Consider the following 7715-nt stretch of genomic DNA (forward strand, 5'->3'; position numbering starts at 1 on the left):
TGTTTTCAGCACGCCGTTTCAGTGTATGTCTTTAAATGATAATGAGCTTTGCTCACCCCGCCCCTCTGTTCTGTGTACACCGTTTGAAATAATAACACAATAACCATAACGTTTTTCATTATAAACGTGGGATTATGAATTATATTGAGAACGTCGTACATAGAAAACATGCTGTCATGTACCCTGAGTGTAAACCTTATGCATTCATCGTGAAGCGTGCAGCAATAAATTTGCAAAGATTAATATAAATATTAATATAAAGGTTAATAAAACATTACACTCACTTCTTCTGGAGGTTCAGCAGGAACACGTTGGTACTGATCCGTTTTTTCTCGTTTGTAAAGCTGTCTGGTGTGAAATGATTCGGCAAACATGAAAGCATGGACTGATCGTGGGGAATCCCCGTGAGGGAATTCAAAAACAAAACTCAGCCACTGCATCGACGTTAAAGGGTTAGTTAACCCAAAAATGAAAATTCTGTCAGTAATTACTCACCCTCATGTTGTTCCAACCGCGTAAGACCTTCGTTCATCTTCGGAACACAAATTAAGATATTTTTGATGAAATCTGAGCCATGTCTGAATCCTCCATAGGCTTCTATGTGACCGAAACTTGCTGGCCCAGAAAAGTTATTAAAGAGATCGTTAATATAGTCCAAGTGACTCCAGTGGCTCAATCTTAAGTTTATAAAGCGACGAGAATACTTTTTGTGCGCAAAAACAAACAAAAATAACGACTTTATTCCACTATTCATTTCCTTCTCTCTGGACCTCTAGTTGGTTCGCGTAGTGTTTTTGCGCAGCGCGTCTGTGTACACGTCACCACGTAGGCTCACTATTGGCCGACGCCGGTCATGTGTGTGATGCGTGATGATGTGCAACACAGACGCGCAGCGCAAAAACACTACGAGGCCCAGAGAGAAGGAAATGAATAGTGGAATAAAGTCGTTATTTTTGTTTGTTTTTGCGCACAAAAAGTATTCTCGTCGCTTGATATACTTAAGATTGAGCCACTGGAGTCACTTGGACTATATTAACGATCTCTTTAATAACTTTTCTGGGCCAGCAAGTTTCGGTCACATAGAAGCCTATGGAGGATTTAGACATGGCTCAGATTTCATCAAAAATATCTTAATTTGTGTTCCGAAGATGAACAAAGGTCTTACGCGGTTGGAACAACATGAGGGTGAGTAATTACTGACAGAATTTTCATTTTTGGGTGAACTAACCCTTTAAATTACAAAAATATACTTTATGCATTTAATCTCATCAATTAATTATGGATATAAACAAACAAGTAAACAACAATTAATGTCAAATGCATTCACATTTTATTCGAATAAAGTAGGGCTGCACGATTATGACAAAAATTATAATTATTCCCTTGATTATTCCCTTGGCATTTTGTTATGGAAACAAACAACAATTAGGCTACAATGGTGATACTGATACACAATACTTAGAAGAACTGGTAAAGAAACATGGAAACTGCTCCTGATAAATAGCAACACACATGATGTACCAATAACGTAATTTATTGGTATTTTACTTTTATTTTGTAACTTACTAATTTACGACGTTGCATGCTCCTATTTCTTTTGCGCTTTAGTGAAGTGATACAGCGCGCGCCGGCACATTTGCGCGTGCAATTAATGAGTGCACGCTACGAGCACAGTATCAGACATGAAATTTAGTTTTTCTGAGGTGAGAAACTTTATTTCATTACAAGTTATGAAAATAATGGTAGAATAATGACACGGACATATAGCCTGACAACATCATCTGACCGCAAATACTGAATCTGGACAACACGTTTTTTTTCTAATTTAAAACGTAACGACGTTGCATGCTTGTAGTTTATTTTGTGCTTTATATATAGTGAAGCGATATAGGCCTACAGTGTGCTCCGCCGCATTTGGGCGTTGCGCTGCTTGTTGTCTTTGTGCTGCTGCTGGCGCATCACGCATGGCGATGAATCGAGTAACGTTTAACGCCTTTATCATTAAAAGTGCTAAGAAAAAAACATCCATATAAAGTCTGACGTGCTTAAATCCATGCGTTATTTCCTAGTATCGATACAATCGATTCATTACCTTTTAAAACGATGTTAGATCGATATATGTCGTCCGGAAGGCCAACTTGCCGAGCACAGATCGATGTAGTTGGATCATAGGAATATAAATCGATACATTGATGTAGTTGATGAATCGTTACACCCCTAATAATTATGCATGAATACTAACCCTAAACCAACACTAATCCTAACTCTAACCCTATAGTAAGTACATGTTACCAGTGTTGGGGGTAACGCATTTCAAGTAACAGGAGTTATGTAATCAGATTACATTTTTCAAGTAACTAGTAAAGTGATGCCGTACTTTGATATTTACAACAACATATTTGAGTTACTTTCTCAAATAAGTAACTCAAGTTTTTTCCCATTTATTGACAACTCTCTTGTCCCCTTGTTGAGATAAATCGGTAAGTGCAGAGGCGTTGTGTGTAAACATGATGGTTATTGTAGTTCTAGTCTAAATGTGTGCATTTACTCATCTCAGTTGCACAAAAACCGATTCAGTATCCCTCAAAATGAATTAAAACAGTGAAATGCAAACTCAGAATATTATGGAAACCTGCAATAATTAAATGTGTTAAATTACAAAAATATACTTTATGCATTTAATCTCACTTTATTAACCAATGTCTTTGCTGCTGACCTTCGAGGATCCAATTCAACCATACTAATAAGCAAAAAAGACTTTAGTTAAACATATTTGCGTTTCATTTTTCCATGATTATTGCTGAAGTAAGAGTGTTCTTTTACTTTCATCTTTCATCTCCACATGTCTGCAATTCAGAATGGCAGTACAACTGAAAGGTTTGTTTGAGCTGCGCCCTCTACTGTACAGCTGTGGATTTATATTTCCTTCAGCCTGAGGCTTATTCATTTCACTTTTGGTCCGAAAAAACCTTTACATTTGCCAAAAATAGAACCTTTTTTTTTTATTATTAAAAAAACAAACAAGCAAGCCCAGCCCTGGTGATAAAAAGAAATGCAAAAGTAATGTTATTTTCAACAATTAGTAACACAATTAGTTACTTTTTAGGGAGTAACACAATATTGTAATGTATTACTTTAAAAGTAACCATCCCCACTTTATTAAAGGCAGGGTAGGTAGGATTTTTCTAAAAAAAAAAAAACATTCCAAATTTGTTTAAACTGTCTTTTTATACCAATACATAATTAAAATGTAAGTACTCTGAAAAAGAGAGTATAAAAATCGAGTGTCTGTAGACCTCTCACGACTGTTGTAAACACAGCTAATTATTGCTATTCACTCCACCCCCTCCCTTCTGGGCTCCTTCCAAAGCCACGCCCCCAAAACACATGAATGCGCGACGCCGACCGCTCAGGCTCAGCTGGAAGACGCATTTATTTACCTGAGACGAGTGGAGAGGAAGGAGCGCAGTGCATGCAGTGACATCATGTCAGAATCACATGTAATAAAATACCTAACTTTACCACTATAAATATAAACAAATAAGATGGCTGTTAGTCACTATCAAGCTAGCATATCGATACTGGTAAAGTTTAAAATATATTTTGTTTGATTCGGTAACGAGCTATATTTAGGCTATAAGTAACGAGCTATTATATGGCAAAGCTAAAAACAGGTTACATTCATTGATACACGTTTTTCCATTACCATCAGTTAAACTGTGATGGTGAATTTCGTGTAAGATTCATAACATATACGGTGTTTTGCATGTAAGAGTTTCCATGATGAAAACATTGTTGACTCTGATGAGGACTAAGGTTACACTCCGGTGACAAGTACCGCATCGTCGGTTCGAGGACAGGTCCGGGGTCGAGGGCGAAGCAGAGGAGGTCGTTCAAGAGTGCGGGCAACCAGGGTCCGAGGAAGTAGTTTTTGCCTTGTTTGCCTTCGCTGACTGCATATGCAGGTGCTTTGAATTTTGAGTGCTCTTTCTCTGCCATAATTTTACTCCTCGTAGGTTCCGCGCCTCTTCCCCTCCTCAAATCAAAAGGGTGCGCGCGCATATGGGCAGATCTAGCAACAGTGGTGGTAGCCATGGTTGCGAGAGTGAGTGACAGTCGCCCAAACCAATCAATTGTTTCGTCCCGAATGGAAATAATGAGCTGTGTTTATTGCAGATTAAAAGGTCTAAAGTCACTCAATTTTATACTCTCTTTTTCAGAGCACTTACATTTTAATTATGTATTGGTATATAAAGACAGTTTAAACAAATTTGAAAAAAAGTTTTTTATAAAAATTCTACCTACCCTACCTTTAAGGACACTTAGTAAACCAAACTTTGTGAGATGGGAATTTTATATGCAATTCATACATAAATTGGCCTAAATATTTATTTATTTTAAGTACAACGCCATTTTAATAGCTCTAAAATGTTTCAAGTTTCAAGTGAATTCTTCTTGACTTAAAAAAGTAGATTTCAAACCTGAGGCTTAAATTTAATGCAGACTGTTTTAGAATTCAATTGTACGTTTTGTTAGAAACACACACATTTTGGGAGGTTTGTTTTTATACCCTAGAAATGTTTACACTGTGAGAGTGTGTGTGGCCATCAGAGAATTCAGCAGCAGAAGCAGCAAGTGTCCCATGTGTGTCCACACATCACATGCAATAGGAGCATGTGATGGAACAAAGCACTTAAGATATCAAAGGCAGAAGAAGGGGGAAGGGCTTTCGACGATTGAGAATACCCAAGACTTTGTCTCTCTCTCTCTCTCTCTCTCTCTCTCTCTGCACATCTACAGTTATATCTAATGCAGGACTTGTGAAGTGCATACATGCTGGAATTCACTACTTTGATCCATTGTGGATATAAAGCACTTTGTTTAAATGTGGATATGACAGACAGGATCAATATAGATGGCCCAATTTTATGCACACAGTCCCATTCTATCTCTCACTCACACACACACATACACACACAGACAAGCACAACTCTTTCTGTCACACTGAGTGCACTATTGACACTTGACAGCATTGATGCAACTTAAAACACAGCTGGCGTACGCGTGTGTGCGCACAAAACCACCCCACACAGCTAGAATGAAAAATGTTTTTCATTTTGCCACCTGCATCAAGGATGAAGTCCCCAAAATACCTCAAATCTGTCCATCTATCAAAGTGTCACAGCCTATGAATCATCAGTTGTCTTTAGAGCAGTGCAGTTTGACAGAGCAAACTCTCAGAAAGCAAAGACGACTCTGTCTCATGGTGTCTAATAGATGTTACCTAGAGAACAGACACCGTCAGGGGCCTTCGAACAACTGCTGAGGTGAAGGGTTTAAACTTTATCATCACAAATTTTAAGGATGAATTTATGTCCTGGAGTCTGAAGTGCCATTTTGAATTAATGAAAACTTGCCAAAAGATGCCAGAGCTAATAGATGCTTTAACATTCATCTCCTGACATGAAGGCCCGAAAGGCAACGTAATTATGCTGGTGCCTCAGATACTTCATTTTAGCCAGATTTTAAGGCAGAACTGCCGAAAATGGACTTTCATAATGCATTGTGATGAGCTCAATAAAAAAACACAACAGTAGATGAGATGCGAAAAATGGCAATAATAAATAGAGTCCTATTAGTGCAGCAGATTAGTAAAAAAATCTTTCACTTTGGTATAAAAGCATGAAATTTGGCACAGATACTCTCTAAGGGCCACTATTTTGGAAAAAGGCGTTGGCTACTCAAAAATTCAATATGGCGGCCATTTTAAAAAAGCTCATTGCTATTCAATGCTTATTATATCAATTATTCAAACAGTGATCCAAGCATAAAATTTGATACAAATACTCTCTAAAGGACATGTTAATAGAAAAAGATGCTTGTCCCTCAAAAATTCAAGATGGCCGCCATTTTTAAAGATGGCCACCGTTCCTGTCGAATATTAATTATTTCAAGTGTTCAAATGGTGATGCAAGCATAAAATTAGGCAGAAATACTCTTCAAGGAACACTCTTTTGGAAAAAGGTATGTGCCACTCAAAAATTCAGGATGGCAACCATTTTCAAGATGGCCACCATTTCTGTCAAATAGTCATAATGTCTGCTTTGTCTGCCTCCTCTCCTTTGACCTGTCCAGCTTAGTTAAACTTGTCAGGGATATAAAATTCCCACCGGCATAGGTCTCAGGTTCATTGGAGTACACAAGCCTCTCCACCACGGCAAGGTGTAGTCCACAGAGAGGAAGTGCCACTGTTAGAAAAAGGATACGCTGCTGGTACAGGTTGCACATATAGTGGGGAGAACAAGTATTACACTGCTGATTTTGAAGGTTTTCCTACTTACAAAGCATGTAGAGGTCTGTAATTTTTATCTAAAACAAAAATTCAGAAAATCACATTGTATGATTTTTAAATAATTAATTTGCATTTTATTGCATGACATAAGTATTTGATCACCTACCAACCAGTAAGAATTCCGGCTCTCACAGACCTGTTAGTTTTTCTTTAAGAAGTCCTCCTGTTCTCCACTCATTACCTGTATTAACTGCACCTGTTTAACTTGTTACCTGTATAAAAGACACCTGTCCACACACTCAATCAAACAGACTCCAACCTCTCCACAATGGCCAAGACCAGAGAGCTGTGTAAGGACATCAGGGATAAAACTGTAGACCTGCACAAGGCTGGGATGGGCTACAGGACAACAGGCAAGCAGCTTGGTGAGAAGGCAACAACTGTTGGCGCAATTATTAGAAAATGGAAGAAGTTCAAGATGACGGTCAATCTCCCTCGGTCTGGGGCACCATGCAATATCTCACCTCGTGGGGCATCAATGATCATGAGGAAGGTGAGGGATCAGCCCAGAACTACACGGCAGGACCTGGTCAATGACCTGAAGAGAGCTGGGACCACAGTCTCAAAGAAAACCATTAGTAACACACTACGCCATCATGGATTAAAATCCTGCAGCGCACGCAAGGTCCCCCTGCTCAAGCCAGCGCATGTCCAGGCCCGTCTGAAGTTTGCCAATGACCATCTGGATGATCCAGAGGAGGAATGGGAGAAGTTCATGTGGTCTGATGAGACAAAAATAGAGCTTTTTGGTCTAAACTCCACTCGCCGTGTTTGGAGGAAGAAGGATGAGTACAACCCCAAGAATACCATCCCAACCGTGAAGCATGGAGGTGGAAACATCATTCTTTGGGGATGCTTTTCTGCAAAGGGGACAGGACGACTGCACCGTATTGAGGGGAGGATGGATGGGGCCATGTATCGCGAGATCTTGGCCAACAACCTCCTTCCCTCAGTAAGAGCATTGAAGATGGGTCGTGGCTGGGTCATCCAGCATGACAACGACCCGAAACACACAGCCAGGGCAACTAAGGGGTGGCTCCGTAAGAAGCATCTCAAGGTTCTGGAGTGGCCTAGCCAGTCTCCAGACCTGAACCTGAAAATCTTTGGAGGGAGCTGAAAGTCCGTATTGCCCAGCGACAGCCCCGAAACCTGAAGGATCTGGAGAAGGTCTGTATGGAGGAGTGTGCCAAAATCCCTGCTGCCTTGTGTGCAAACCTGGTCAAGAACTACAGGAAATGTATGATCTCTGTAATTGCAAACAAAGGTTTCTGTACCAAATAAAGTTCTGCTTTTCTGATGTATCAAATACTTATGTCTTGCAATAAAATGCAAATTAATTACTTAAAAATCATACAATGTGATT

The sequence above is a fragment of the Scardinius erythrophthalmus genome (assembly GCF_964197995.2).
Source record: "Scardinius erythrophthalmus genome assembly, chromosome: 2".
Lineage (NCBI taxonomy): Eukaryota > Metazoa > Chordata > Actinopteri > Cypriniformes > Leuciscidae > Scardinius > Scardinius erythrophthalmus.